Consider the following 15,111-nt stretch of genomic DNA (forward strand, 5'->3'; position numbering starts at 1 on the left):
TATTTTATTAGCATTCTGAGATTGTATATAAAAATAAACTTTGCAGTTTGGAGAGAAGATAAGTCAGTATTAATTTCTTTTCTCAGTATACCAATTACTGCTTATCCATCTAACCATTACATTTCAGCTGAAATACAAATTTGGGAAAACATGTAGACAGACTGCTTAATCACTCCCTGCACGAAATTCTCTGATGTAATAGGTTTTCTCCTTGGGTCACTTCAGCAATATGCAATCATGTTTTATTTTTCACTTCTGTTGCAGTAAAGCTGAGAATCAAAAAGAGGATTTAAAATAGCGTGCCATAAAACCATCCTTATTAATTCAAATATTTGCAATGGGAATTAGCCAGGTAATGTGTTTTAGTGTTTTAACTGTAAACCAAAGAGTATGCTTTTCCCATATTAGACGCAGAATCTAGTTTTTGGTACAATGTATATGCTTCAAAATGTCCTAAATAATGATTGAAAACTTCAGGGAAGTGAATGCTAACTATTAATCTGTTAGGGACTTGCTAGTTAGAGCTAGAGAAATCATTGGTGCTCACTTAATATGTTTTTTTATTTGTGAGAAAGGAATAGTTTTCCTTCTATATTAGCATTTCTTCAGGTCATACTTAATTGTAAGTAATATATTTCCCCAAGTTGTTGACTGAAAAGTGCTGTATTGCCTATTGCAGCAGGTTGTTTTTCACCACGAGTCTAGCTTCTGAAGATGCAGGTGCCCACAGAGGTAAAGGAAGGAAGTGTCACCAGCCTCTCCAGCCAGCTGCAGATGAATATTGTGGCCAACTCACCTCACTTCCAAGTCTTGAGCTATAATGATCACCAGCATTAGAAATTGTCAAGAAGTGCCTCTCTGAATGGATTTAAAACACAATATTCGATGCTGGCCAGGGCCCAGTTAATAGGAGTGAAAGCTGATATATCGTTTCTGGAGAGCAGTTTGGCAGGAATCATCACAATTTGTAGAAATTGACTTCCTTTAATTCAGTAATCCCCCTTCTAGGAATCCATTCCCAGGAAATATCAGAGATACTGACAAAGATTTGTATGCATAGAGAGTTACTGCCATACTATTAGTAACACAGGAAAAAATTAAAAAAAGGAAAACATCCTAAGTCACCAATAACAGAGGGATGGTTAAATAAATTATGGGTCATCAGAATTTCTTCCAAATTAGTTTGGAAGAATTTTCAATGACAGGAAAATGCTCTCGCCGTAACATAAATGAGAGGAAAAGCGCAGATGAAAACCTATAAAATCAGGTCATTTGAGGATGAATGTGTTGTACCAGCTTGGTTAAGGTGGGAACTGTAGGTCCCAGAACTATGATTTCTGTTCCCTATCTGGGTTGTAGCTGGCCAAAACAAGAACTTCTATGAGATTCAGAAGGCAAAAGTGACAAAGCTGCCATTGCTTTCTGAAAGTGTTTCTGGTCAGATATAGCAAAGGACACATTGTCTAGTGGGTTCCAGCTCTTCTCTCAACATCCAGCACTTCCTGTTTCCAGTCTTGAGGACAACCCAGTGGTGGTCTCAGATGCAGCACCAGCGCCTTGTCTGTAGATCCATAGAAGACAAAACCACACAGAGGCAACAGCTTTCAAGAGACTTCTTCACAAATGCTCCCTAAGTGATCTCACTTTGTGGCATCTGTTTCCTGTTGCTCCTATAATGAATTGCCACAAACTTAATGACTTTAAGCAAAACAGATTTATTCTCTTGTAGGTGCAGAGGCCAAATGTCCAAAATCAGTTTCACTAAGCATAACCCAACAAGTTTGCAGGACTGTTTCCTTCAGGAGGTTGTAGGGGAGAATCTGTTTCCTTGCCTTTCTTAGCTTCTGGAGGCCTCTGGCATTCCTTAGCTCATAACCCCTTCCTCACTCTGAAGTTTGAAGAGAGAAAGGTACATTTGGAACAGTCCTTGTGCAGAACAAGAGAGTGGCTGGAGTACTGTGGTGTTTGCACGGTGTGGCGAGCTCAGGTGAGCAGCACCAGTCAGCCTAGATCTGTGATTTTCTCAAGTTTCATTCAATAGCCAGGGTGCCCAGAAGCAAAGGTAGATGATAAGGCCACTCCAAGTTGGGGTTTTCTAAGCAGGTGAGAAGGAAAGTCAATGGGGCAAAGGAGTTGAAGAACTCCAGTGCAATTTCTCTCCTTGATCTCCATGCTACAGAGGAGGAAGCAGAAGCACGGGGAATTGGTGTGACTTACCCAAAGCCATAGAACTGGCAGGGGTAGACCTAAACCCAGGTCTCCTTAACAGAAGAGCAGTGTTGTTCTCCTGCAGTAGAGTGAAGGGCTGCTTTAAGTGTGGTCTCCTCATCAAGTCGGGATCACCTGGGGAGCCAGGTGGAGCCTGCTGATTAAGATGCAGATTTATAAACCCTGACTGAGATTTAACAAGCACTCCCAGTGATTCTGAAGCATAATAAGGTTTATGAATTGCTAAGATAGAGCAGAGTCATTGTCTTGTGGAGAGAACACAATAGCAGAAAAATGGCAGGGAGAGCAAGGGAGTTAGGGGACAGTTTAATAGCGAGAGAAAACATGTATGAACTTCTGGAATAAGAGGGGTGGGGAAGACGAGTTGGCACCCAATGATGGTCAATAGACACCACGTTGAGTAGATCTGCAGGGATGCAGCGGATTTATGTTAACAATAAGCAAGACAATATGGAGGAAGACCAAAGACAACCCTCACTTTTTGCCACAGCATTTTCCTTCTGTTGTTAAAGTCTTGAGAATATTCATAATCCAAGTAGTATCTATGCTTCTAAGTAAGACCAAGGGACATTCAATATCCTCTCAGTTTTCCTACTGACTAAATATCAAAAGCAAATGAAACTACCACAGACTCAACAGGCTCAAATTCCAGACTTAGAGTTAAGATAGGCAAGGTTCCTTGACTTGGATATGGCCAGAAAGCAAGGGTTGTGTGGCTTCAGCTGGCAGACAGACTGTCACTGTTTCATAGGATATCAATATCCCAAACCCATGCCAACTGGTAGAAAGAACAGATATACTTTTGGGGACGTATATGCCTCATGGGAATTGCATTCTGAGATCTAAGCTAGAGGTGGGTTCCACACAGCAGAGATTTGAATGGAAAAGCAATCTTGTCTCCACAGAAGATCTATCAAAAATATGTAAAATCAGACACATTTATCTAAAACTCATTTGTATCTATAAAAACAGCCCAGATCCAAGGAAATATTTTTTTATATTTGTTTCTGTTTGTTTTGATCAGCTCCTGGTTTAAAAAATACTAGCATAGGCTGTCTTGAGATATTGAACATATAATGAATGTATCTCCTCTTACATGCCCACAACTTGCAAACATCAAGGAACTGTTATCTCTTCAAAAGTTGGGTGTTTTAAGGAATGTGAGGAAAAAAACCTAAAATGGTGACTTAAAGCTACCATTTATTAGTACCAAAAAATAGGCTATCAGGGACTCCAAGTCCATGTTCCGTGAAGCACTGGATATCCCAAATTACTTTCACATGTTATCAACTTGCTATAACACATGTGCCACTTTGTGTTAATAAAGTGGAGCAGTATTGGGCACCTGGGTGGCTCAGTCGGTTAAGCATCTGACTTCGGCCCAGGTCACGATCTCATGGTCCATGGGTTCGAGCCCTACATCGGGCTCTGTGCTGACAGCTCAGAGCCTGGAGCCTGCTTCGGATTCTATGTCTCCCTCTCTCTCTGCCCCTCCCCTGCTCATACTCTCTCTCTGTCTCAAAAATAAATAAAAACATTAAAAAAAATTTTTTTAAGTGGAGCAGTATTAACACTTGGTGTTAATAAATTGAGCAGTAACAGTATGATACCACTCCAAACATAGTGTGTGATTTATAAGTTTATATTTTAATACACGAATACAAAATATCTTGAAGAAAGTTTCCGGACTGTGTTGGAGTGATCAACTTTTAAAATATAGTGTTTTTAGGGCGCCTGGGTGGCTCACTCAGTTAGGTGTCCGATTCTGGCTTGGGTCATGATCTCACGGTTCATGAGTTTGATCCCTGTGTCGGGCTCTGGACTGACAGCTCAGAGACTGGGGCCTGTTATGGATTCTCTGTCTCATCCTCTCTGTTCCCCTCCCCCACTGACATCTCTCTCTCTCTCTCTCTCTCTCTCTCTCTCTCTCTCTCTCTCTCAAAGATAAATAAACATTAAAATTTTTTTCAGTTTCCCTTTAAATAAAATAAAATAAAAATTTAGTTCTATTAACAAATTTATAAATGCTTTTTCTCTGTGATATGTCAAGCCCATTTCAACAGATACATACACCCAAGTACAGAATGATGAATGCATACTTACTGAAGCATTTTTCATAATAGCAAGAAAACAATCCAAGTGTCCACAGCAGGGAACTGGCCTAATAAACAACTATATATCTATGAATACTATACACCTATAAACAGAAAAATAAGAAAGTTGTTCTCCATTTACATTGATATGGAAAGTTATGTAGGATATACTATTCAGTTAAAAAACAAAACCAAACAAAGCAAAACAAAGCAAAACAAAAGACCGAGGTACAGATCACAGTGTAAAGTATGCTGCTGGCTTTTGTGAAAAAAAGGAATGATACATGCTTGCACTTCCCGGCATCTGCATAAAGTACCTGGAGAGATCACATAAGAAACAAGTAAATGGGAGGGAGGGAGGGAAGGAGGCTTTTCAACGTATACCTTGTTGAGGCTTTTTAATTTCTGAACCATGCGACTATGTCACTTGTGCAAAACAATTAACAAACTTTTAAAGTTGATTTATTTTGAGAGAAAAAGAGAGAGAGGGAGAGAGAGCCTGAGGGGGGGAGGGGCAGAGAGAGAGAGAGAGAGAGAGGGAGAGAGAACTTCAAGCAGGCTCCACACTCAGCAGTGTCTGACACAGGGCTCAGTCTCATGACAGTGAGCTCACAGGCTGAACCAATATCAAGAGTCAGATGCTTAACCAACTGAGCCACCCAGGCACCCCCAAATAAAATTTTAAAAGACAATGGATAACGTAGAAGTATTAAAATTGTGGTATTCGTGATAAAGGGTGGGAGCATCTGTTTATTTGGCTTGTTATAGTTGATTTCCTTCTAGTGGATGCTTACTGTTCCTCTTGTCACATTCAGGAACCATAGGCTGATGGCCATGCCTGAGGAGGATGTTGCCCTCTCCCTCATCCCTTTATTCACCAGTCACCAAATCTAGTTCAAGTAACAATCTGCCTACTTTCTCAGTTCTTTCTCTCCACCACTCTCCTTGCCTAAGCTTAGGCCACCAGCTTCCCTTCCCTGGTTTATAGCATCAGCCTGCCCTCGGTCTTCCTGCCTCCAACCTTGTCCCTTCAAGTTCTCCTCCAGGGTATTGCGAGAATGTTTTATTTAACATACAACTCTGATCTTGTCCTATTCCTGTTCAAAGGCTTTTATTATCCCCCACTCCTTCATTGTCTTCAAAATAAACTCTGAACCCCTTACTCAGCACTTAAGGCTCTCCATAATCACACACTGCTCCCCTTTCCAGTCTCATTCTTTTTCTGCCCTAAGCTACCTTCCCCAATGCCACATGGGAAGCACTGACCCAACTTTGCTGACCCATCACCTCTTCTCTCCTGGCCTTTGTGAGCACTGTTTCCTTTGCAGAGAACATTTCCTGTCCACTTCTTGTTTTTTTTTCTGGTTTACTGTCATTTTTTCCTTAAGCCCCTGCCTTAATAGGATTCTTGTAGGAAATCATTCCTGACTACCTCCTAATACACCTCACATTTAAGAGTTAATGAAATTGAATGATAACAAGATATGACCTCAACAAACATAGTACAAGATTGACCAGTTTTATATTTTAAACTAGAACTATAAAATCTTGGAGAAAGATCATTTTGGAATGATCAACTTTCTTACAATTGTGCTATTTAACATAATTTTTAATGTTTTTAGCTTTTCAGGATTAAGTAACCTTTCTCTGTGATCCCACAGTAGCCCACCACCACCTGCATACCTCTATCACAGCACTGATCACACACTTATACAATTGTCTGATTTCCTCACTGGACTGTGAGATCCTTGGGGACAGGGATACCGCTGTTTATTGTTGCATTTCCAGGGCCCAGCTGGAAATGACTATAACCTACATGAGACTGAGCAAGAAGTGATTTAAGGGCAACATCTCTGAGCTTACTCCCAAAGTATTTCCACCGGGGAAGGTGTTAAATGCCGTTGCACAACAGTTGTCCCCAACTCCCCATCGCTGAGCAATGACATAGGCATTTACAGTGAGACCTAAAAGTAGGATATGACTCTTCTGCTTCAAAGCTGTTTTTAAATGCCCCACCCAAAACCATGGGGCTGAGAAAGAAAATCCCACAGAGGGAACATGTGGAGAGCTCTTGTAAACAAGGCCCAGAGCACTCCCTCCCGAGGTGAAGAAACAACATCTAATAACTCTCTGGGGCTACTAGTAAGAGACCTGCAGCACCTTCAAACTCGTCACAAAAACATACCACATAGATACACATCTACATTAGAAGAAAATAGCCCAGTCTGGACCAGAACTCTTCTGTCACAAAAATTATAAAAGGATTACCAATTTCTTTGGTGAGGAGGAATTAGAGACTCCTATTGGACTCACCGTAGGGCCTTTATTCCTTGTGTACTATAGGATGAATTAGTATGCAGTCTCATTTATAGATTGAGTTATTCTCAACTAAGCTTTGTGTTAAACAACATCTAGGTCTATTAATATAGACCTAGATCCAAGGATTCCTGCCAGATAATAAGAATCAAAATTCTAACCTTCAGAATGGGCAAAACCATGTAAGGGGCAAAACCTTTTCTCCCTGCCTCCCCCTGACCCTGTGCATCCTCCTCACCTCACATCCCTTTCAGACTGGAACTTATTAGGGTTTGTTTCTATCTTAGCGTGTGACATGCACAGATAACTGATGCTGAAGATCTGTTGAATGAATGAGTGAATGAATGCATGAAATGTACATGCTTTCTGTCAATAGTTCTGGTTCTATATCTTAACATAAGGTAGACCTTATACCACTTTCTCCATCACAAGCATAAATCTTATAAATGGATTTCATGTACTTCTGTTATATTAACAGCTAGCTGTAGCTCTATTGCCAAAGACTGTATTTTCTTCTACCATTAATCTTTCTCCAGCTTGTGAGCTGGGAAAGTCATAATGATGGAAGTTGTCATAATGAACCCAAACAGTAATTGTAATAAGAAAATGGAGGGAGAAAATTGAAAAGGAAAATGCCTCTCCCACAGCACCACAGATAAATGACCATATTCTCTCCCAATTCCAAGTCTGCGCAGTTGTATTTGTTCTTGTCAAGATCATTAGGTACCAAAAGACCATTTGACATTAGTGGGAATGTTATTTTTAATAGGAGTAATGTATTGATGTAAAAAAAAAAAAAGCATACCTCTTCCCTTCGGTAGGTTCCTATCTAATTCACAAAATTTTAAGAGCTAAAGTGCATTTAAAATACTTAACAAAAAAGTTTATATGAATAAGACATGAAAGGGGGTAACCTCCTTCAACCAAGCTTCTCAAACTGAGATAAGCAATTACTTCTAACAAAGCAATCAAGGGATTGAATGAGAACAGGTTCACTGCTAACTTAGTTAAATATTAATTTGGGGATTTAAAAGATTTTTTTTCCACAGCTCTTTTCTCCTCTAGGGAAAAAAAAAAAAAAAAGATGTTTTCAAAGTCATCCCCAGTCATTTTGATAAGTTATATCTTCCTGCCATTCTGCAGCATTTAACATACGATGAGAATTACCAGAGAATATAGAGAAATTTATAAGACTGCTAAATCATTCTGACACCCTCTGGGTCCTGATGGATTTAGTAATGAGCTCCACAATGAGATCCAAGACAAATTAAATCATTAAGCGCTTGATTCAGAGGATAAAGGCCTTCTTCTGAATTACCAAGAATTTAGCTTGGAATGATTTCCAAGTTCTACCCACTCTGGCCATATAGCAATGATGCCGTAAGAAGGCGTTACTTAGGTTAAACTGATAACTAATTTCAAATGACCTCCTCCCACACTGCCCATGTCTTTGCCCTGATGTTCAACCTCCCTCCAGGGGAGTTAAGTTGATGATGACAAAGAACCCTGATCTTGCCCCAGTATTTATTTTAGGAGAGCAAAACAGATATTCTTAAAATAGAGAAATTATTTCTCCTCCAATCTCTTTCTTTTTCTTTTTCCCAGCTTCCTCCAACTGACTTACATTCAATCCAACTCTTAGACAAACCTATGAAATCAGAGAAGTCTGGATTCTCAATGCTGGCTGCACATGAGAATTATCTAGGGAGCCCCTAAAATAATCCCATGCCCAGCTCTATCCCAGGCCAACTATGTCAGAAGACCTGGGACTGGATCCAGGTATCTGTATGTAAAGTTCTCCAAGAGACGCCAGTGTGCAGCCAGTGCTGACACTCTAGGAGAGCAGAGTCAAGTTGATGTGCTGTTCCTTGAGTCTTCAGAAAGGCAGTTAGTTTAGTGCCCCCGACCAGGCGTAGTATGGGGCCTGGAGGTGGGAGTCTTTTACAGCAATGACATAAGAGAAACCAAAGGATCATTTATACCTAGGAAATTATCTATGGCAAGACTTTCACTTGGTTTAATTAAAAATACTTTCCAAATTTTTGCACAATGCTAATACAAGGACTCTTAGTAACCTACTGTAACAAGAGGAATCAAATAAAAGTATAGCACTGCTATGTACCCAAGGTACCCCATACAAACTTTTTCAACAAGTTAGTTTCTCTCTGCAGAGAGATCTATAAGAGACTTCACTGGTTTTTAAAGATAGTCAATGCAAACAAACAAACAAACAAACTTAAGAATCTCCTGGAGAAATTAAGCCAATCTCCAATCTCTTCTTTTTTTTTTTTTTTTTTTTTTTTTTTGAGAGAAAGAGCAGGGGAGAGGTGTAAAGATAGAGAGAGTCAGAATCTTAAGCAGTCTCCACACCCAGCACAGGACCCCAAACAGGGCTCAATCCCACAACCCTGGGATCATGACCTGAGCCAAAACCAAGAGTAGTATGCTTAAATGGCGAAGCCATCCAGGTGCCCGAAGCCAAAATTTTAGCCAACTTGAATGAGATGATGCTTTAAGGCTACACCACCCAAGGCTGCTGTCCCCATCCAGTGTGACTTCACCAACACCATAGCATTTCAGGGTTAAAGGGCTGATGATGTGGCAGATGACTAGAAGCAAGACAGCACCTTCAGGTAGCCAAAAGTGAATTTATGGAAGGAGTCCTAGATGGCTTTTTCAAGGACTCTCCCTTACATTGAAGTGAGACCACTTCCTGGGCTCAGGACCCAGTAAGCATCATGTATGATCATCAAGCTGGGTGAAGTTACATGATATGGTCAGGATGTATCTGGTCTTACCAGCAATGTCCATAGAAATGCCAGCGATGTTCAGGCTACTTGGCTCTTTTGGATTCCTACTTTAAGAGTGTTTGCTGTGTTAAAACTGTCCTAAGCCCAGTTCATAGGAATGAGCAAAATTTTCCCCATTTTTTATTTTCACTATAAAATAAGGGTAGGGCCTTTGCTTTTAAGTTCTCTGTAAGCATTTAAGAACGAAATCCTTTTGGGAGTGGGAGGTTTCTTCCTTCCTGTACTAATTTCCTGTACTAATTTAAAGATACCTGGCATGGGTTGTAAATTTTCTGATTTTGCCATTAATCAATACATTGGCCAGGATTTTCCTTTTTATGAAAATACCCATGGTTAGCCTGTTAATTTGTACAGACTTTCTAAAAGACAGTTTGTGCAATAGTGATTAAAAATTTGATTTAAAATACATATATCCTTTGACCCAGAATTTCTGCTTCTAAAAAATGCCCGAAGAAAATACATATATAAATAAGCATATGTGCCAAGATGAGCTACAAAGATGTTCACTGCAGTGTGTTTTATAACAGGAAAAAGTTGGAAATAATCTAAACGAAGAGATACTGGTTAAATATATTATGGCACAGCCTCAGGATTCCTTGGTGGTGCCTCAGGGGTGATTGGGTAAAGGGTGGGAAAGGATAAAAGCCAATGGGAGCCTAAGTAGGTGGGGCCCTGGGTCTCACATTGCTGCTTCAACATCAAAAGCTTCAGTTTTATCAGTTTCTTTTGGAAAATTAGTTCTGCTGCCAAAAATAGTTGGAAATGGAATGAGTACTATTGAAACAGAAAGTGGTTAAAAATACCCTGCAAAGTGGGAAAAGACTGCAAAACTATTTTGGTTTAATCTCATTTCCATTGATACGTATATGTATACCTACATATGAAAAAAATACACACAAAGAATCTATATAACAATGAACATGTTATTCATCTGGGTAATAAGAAAAAAGTTATTTTTAACTTTAAAATTTTTTCAGGGCGCCTTGCTGGCTCAAGTCAATAGTGCCTGCGACTCTTGATCTCTGGGTCATGAGTTAAGTCCCATGTTGAGCAGAGAGACTACTTAAAAAGTAGAACAACTTGAAAATCTTTTTCTACATGATTCTCAATGACTTTTCAGGTTTTTCAGTCGTTATGATGCTGAATCAAGTCAATAATTAACTACCAATTCTTCATCGGAAGACTATAACTTTCACAGACCCCTTTAGTTTTTCAAAGAAGGATAAATCAGTTCATAAGGAGAGGGAAAACATATGTTTACACAGTAAAAACATAAAATTCTTACATATTTTGTACTTAATGAAATTGTAATAGCGAAGACATTCAATTATCAATGATGATGGTGATAATGATGGTGATGGTGATGGAATCACTAACTTGTATTGAGAGATTTCACAGTGCCAGGCATTGTTCTAAGCACTTTACATGTATTAGCTCTTAATCCTGACAATACCTGTATGGGGTAGGAACTATTAACAGCCCCATTTTCCTGAAGGGGAGACTGAGGAACAGAGAGAATACACAATGAGTGTTGTTGCCAGGATTTGAAGTGCTTCATTCTTTTTTTTTTTAATATGAAATTTATTGTCAAATTGGTTTCCACACAACATCCAGTGCTCATCCCAACAGGTGCCCTCCTCAGTGCCCATCACCCACTTTCCCCTCTCCCTCACCCCCCATCAACCCTCAGTTTATTCTCAGTTTTTAAGAGTCTCTTATGGTTTGCCTCCTTCCCTCTCTATAACTTTTTCCCCCCCTGCCCGCCCCCTTGGTCTTCTGTTAAGTTTCTCAGGATCCACATAAGAGTGAAAACATATGGTATCTGTCTTTCTTTGTATGACTTATTTCACTTAGCATAACACTCTCCAGTTCCATCCATGTTGCTACAAAAGGCCATATTTCATTCTTCGTCATTGCCAAATAGTATTCCATTGTATATATAAACCACAACTTCTTCATCCATTCATCAGTTCATGAACATTTACTCTCTTTCCACAATTTGGCTATTGTTGAAAGTGCTGCTATAAACATTGGGGTACAAGTGCCCCTATGCATCAGCACTCCTGTATCCCTTGGGTAAATTCCTAGCAGTGCTACATTCATTTTATTATCACCATTCTGAATCTAAAATTGCAAGTGAAGGAGAAGGAGCTAAGATGGCAGAGGAGTAGGGAGATCTGAGGCTTGCCTTGTCCCTCGAACAGCTAGATAAATATCAAATCATTCTGAACCCCCAAGAAACTGATATGAGAACTGAGAGAACAAACTGCACCTCTAGAGGTAGAAAAACAGCCACGTTGTGGAAGGTATGTTATCAAGATTATAACAGAAATTAGAGAGCTTTTCATCCTTACTATCATGTGGGACAATTTATATAAAACTGAAACCATATGTTCCTTAAAATGTGACAAAACTCACTTATAAATCTAACTAACTTGGGTTTTTTGGGTTTTTTTGAGAGAGAGAGAGCACGCACATGTGGAAGAAGGGTAGGGGCAGAGGGAGGGAGGGAGGGAGAGAGAGAGAAAGAGAGGGAGAGAGAATCTCAAGCAGGTTCCACATTCAGCGTGGAACAGTGTGAGCTTGATCCCACGACTATGAGATCCATGAACTGAGTGGAAATCAAGAGTCAGAAGTTTAACTGACTGAGCCATGTAGGTCCCTGGTTTGAATTTTTTAAATAAATGGATTTTATAGTACTAAAAAAAAGTAAGTAAATAAATAAATAAAATGAGACCATTTTCATTTCTTGAAGTTAAAAATATTCTTTTGTTTGAACTCACAGAGGCACAATGACAAAAGACTTCTGATGCCAATAGACCTTGGTTCAAATCCTGGATCTGCTGCTTTTCCTCTCAGAGCCTCAGTTTCCTCATTTGTAATGAGGGTGAATAATTCTCCCTCTACTGAGATGCTGTGGATAAGATTTCCTACATAAAATCTTGGCTCAGTGTGTGCTGCGTGAATAAATGGAAGTTAATATGGCTATTAAGGCAAGAAAATGAAGCAAGTGAGGAACTTAATTGAATAACATTTAAATTATTTTACTACTAAAAAACCCGCTTGAGCAAATGGACCTAGGAATAAATATCCTCTTATGGTGATTATATAATTTATTATCTAAACCAGGGGAATTTAGAGAGGAAAGGGGCCCTATTAATAATTTATCTGGGGTAACAGATAATAATTTATCTGGGGTAACAGATAGTCCTGGGCAAATGGGGATGTGCAATTACCTAACAGTAAGCAGGAGTTCTAAGCCCATAGCTATGGTCCCTTCCTTGCGACCCTCACCTGGCCCATCAGCTCCTACTTCAGAGTGGTCATTAGACTGAGGAACATCAGTGAGAAGATCTCTAGGCTGTATGCCAGCAATATTCAGGAAATTTTAAGTTTACAATGCCTTCTGCTTAGATGAACTGTGTTCTTAAGAATTATCTGGAAAGGGGCACCCAAGTGGTTCAGTTGATTAAGTGTCCAGCTTTGGCTCAGGTCATGATCTCACAGTTTGCGAGTTTGAGGCCAGCATCAGACTATACTGTCATCACTGGTCCTGCTTCGAATCCTCTATCTCCCTCTCTCTCCCTCCCCCCCCTCTCAAAAATAAATAAACGTTAAAAATTAAAAACAATAATTATCTGGAAAAAACAATTCTCATGTAGAACGTACTTCATCACATCTTGTCATATGGTCACTCCCTCCTCTGTGGTCTTTGAAGGTAAAGACTGTACAGACTCGTAGGTACAGACTTAAAATCAAACCCAAGATGTGCCCTCCTTTAAGAGCCTCTGCTGCCCTGCCAGCTGTGATCATACCACATGCACACTCCGCTTTCTGAAAGTCACGTACCTCTTGAAATGACATGGTACTCGGCTTGCGTGCAGCACACGTGAATCAAAGGTTCACAGGATGTCAGAGCTCGCAGGGATTCTTGAGTCTAATCCCTTCATTTCAGGCCTGAAGATCTCAAGTGACTTACCTTACCCAAGGCTACGCAGCTAGCTAAGTGCAGAAGAACCAGAACCCAGGACTGCCCTTGTAGCAGGTGATTCTTGCCTTTATTGTATAGCTCCTTCCCTGAAAACTAGCTCAAAGTGCAATATAGTGATTCCAAAAATAACACAGTATTTCAGACTTGTCAGGGTTATTAGCAAGAATTGAGGATTCTCCCATTGTACTCTACAGCATCCTTATAATTAGACATATTTTTCAGCTCTTATTGGGAGAAAATTAAAATCAGATTTATGTTGATGCTTTAAATCCTCTACGTTGGCCAGGTAATGAGGAGGCTAAATAATGTATGTGTGGAAGAGGCTCAATTGTAAACATAGCCTCCAAGTTGGGATGTTTATTTCCTAACGTTGACATAGATGGGAATAAATATAAATAAAAAATGAGATATCCCAAATCAGGGTGAGAAACCCAAAAATGAAAAACTGATATTCATTATTCTGATGGTTGGGGATTCCAGTTCAGGCATATAAATGAAAAGCAACCCAACCAAGTTCATTGGTTTCTACTGTTTAAATTTGACATTTTCTTGTCTTTTGTATCCGGTATGGTGGTTTAGGTTAAAACAGGAGATAGGGGGTAAAAGAGAACTGAACAAATGCTGGTCACCAGGATATGGGTAATATTCAAAAACATACATTTTTGTGTTTCTTTCTTTCTCCCTCCCTCCCTCCCTCTTGCCTCCCCTCCTCCCTTTCTCCATCCCTCCCTCTCTTTCTTTCTCTCTTTCTCCCTTTCTTTCTCTCTCTCCTTCCTCTCTCTCTTTCTTTCTGTCCTTCCTTCCTTCCTTCCTTCCTTCCTTCCTTCCTTACTTCCTTTCTTCCTACCTTCTTGTAGGCTCTATACTGGGCATGGAGCCCAACACAGGGCTTGAACTCACAACACTGAGATCAGGACCTGAGCTGAGATCAAGAGTCAGATGCTTAACCAACTGAGCCAGCCAGACACCCCTCCAATAACACACATTTTAAAAGAAAAGATAAAAGTCCCCTGCCTCAAATATACTTTGCTTCCTAAATGGGGAGGTCAGAGAAGAAATGGCTTAAGTGGTAAATGAGGAAATAGGAAGATCAACAAATAGATTTATTAGCAAGACAGTAGGTTCCTAGATATTCTTCGTCTTGCTCTTCCTGATCTTTTCCTCTTCTGGCAAAAGAAATTCTAAATTCTTTTGAATCTTCTTGAATTGGATTTGAAACACTCACTGAGCTAGTGAAATTATTTAAGAAAAAGAAATAAAAGGCAGCCTGACTGGAAAAGAAGTAGACCTGTTTCTATTGGTAGATGACTTGATCTTATACATAAAAAATCCTCAAGAATCTGCCAAAAATGCTGTCAGAATAAATAAGCTCAGCAAGGTTGCAGGGTGCAATATCAGTATTCAAAAAATTAATTGTACATTAATTGTGATGTAATGTCACATTACTACTGACCTTCTGGTGATAGGTCAGAAGGAGAAACACCTGCTTCTGGAGTACTGTTGACTGCAGAAAATGAAACTTCAGATAAGAGGGCAGGTGGGGTACTATAGTTCTTTACACTAGCAGAGAACAATCCAAAAATGAAATTAAGATCACAATGAAATTTATAATAGCATCAAAGAGAAAGAAATATTTCATAATAAGTGTAACAAAAGAAGTACAATATTTCTA

General features: G+C 39.6%; 1 long non-coding RNA gene across 1 annotated transcript; it reads right to left on the reverse strand.

The window, feature by feature from the left end:
* Window positions 1–1,695: 1,695 nt before the first annotated feature.
* LOC147584352 (uncharacterized) lies at window positions 1,696–2,347 on the reverse strand. The gene is made up of 2 exons (XR_015255386.1): window positions 2,218–2,347; window positions 1,696–2,095 (listed from the first exon to the last, which is right to left on the reverse strand). It is a non-coding gene; the product is annotated as an uncharacterized LOC147584352 (long non-coding RNA).
* Between the last annotated feature and the right edge of the window lie 12,764 nt (window positions 2,348–15,111).

The sequence above is a fragment of the Puma concolor genome, chromosome A1 (genome assembly GCF_028749965.1).
Source record: "Puma concolor isolate L17-30 chromosome A1, mPumCon1.1.hap2, whole genome shotgun sequence".
Taxonomy (NCBI): Eukaryota; Metazoa; Chordata; class Mammalia; order Carnivora; family Felidae; genus Puma; species Puma concolor.